The 685-nt window shown below is 41.9% G+C and overlaps 1 pseudogene; it reads left to right on the plus strand.

Annotated features, from left to right (window-relative positions):
• Positions 1 to 305: 305 nt before the first annotated feature.
• LOC126163449 (5S ribosomal RNA) lies at positions 306 to 423 on the plus strand (annotated as a pseudogene).
• Positions 424 to 685: the final 262 nt, after the last annotated feature.

Genomic DNA, 685 nt, shown 5'->3' on the forward strand with positions numbered 1-685 from the left:
ATATCAATATAATGTTTAGCAAAACCAAATTAAAAGGAAACTAATGTTGAAATAAATTTAGAAACTTATTATTCTACAAATGGCTATTCTGGCTGCCTCCTAACAAAAGGAAGTACACTCAGACATACGTCATCAGCAATGTGAGTAAAACGCAACTTTTCCACGTTATGATTACGTAATGTATTACATAAATTAAACTTTAAATTTAACTCAATCCCCACATACACACCCTTACTCACTCTCATTTACTCCCACAACAATATTAGACACAAATAATAATTTTGTCTGATTTTTATATTACTAAAGGCTACGGCCTAGCCGCAGTGGATACACCGGTTCCCGTGAGATCACCGAAGTTAAGCACTGTCGGGCATGGTCGGCACTTGGATGGGTGACCATCCAGGCCGCCATGAGCTGTTGCCATTTTTGAGGTGCACTCAGCATCGTGATGCCAGTTGAGGAGCCACTCGTCCGAATAGTAGCAGATTTGGTCAATAAAACCATCTTACGACCGGGAGTGCGGTGTGCTGCCCCCACGCCTCTTCTATCCGCAATCTCCCCCGAGGATGACACGGCTGTCGGATGGTCCTGGTAGGCCACTCGTGGCCTGAAGACGGAGTGCTCCCCTTTTATATTACGAAAATGTAAAGTGGTTTAAGTTCTTAAATTAAAATATGAATTAAAT

This window comes from Schistocerca cancellata, chromosome 2 (assembly GCF_023864275.1).
Source record: "Schistocerca cancellata isolate TAMUIC-IGC-003103 chromosome 2, iqSchCanc2.1, whole genome shotgun sequence".
Classification (NCBI taxonomy): Eukaryota; Metazoa; Arthropoda; class Insecta; order Orthoptera; family Acrididae; genus Schistocerca; species Schistocerca cancellata.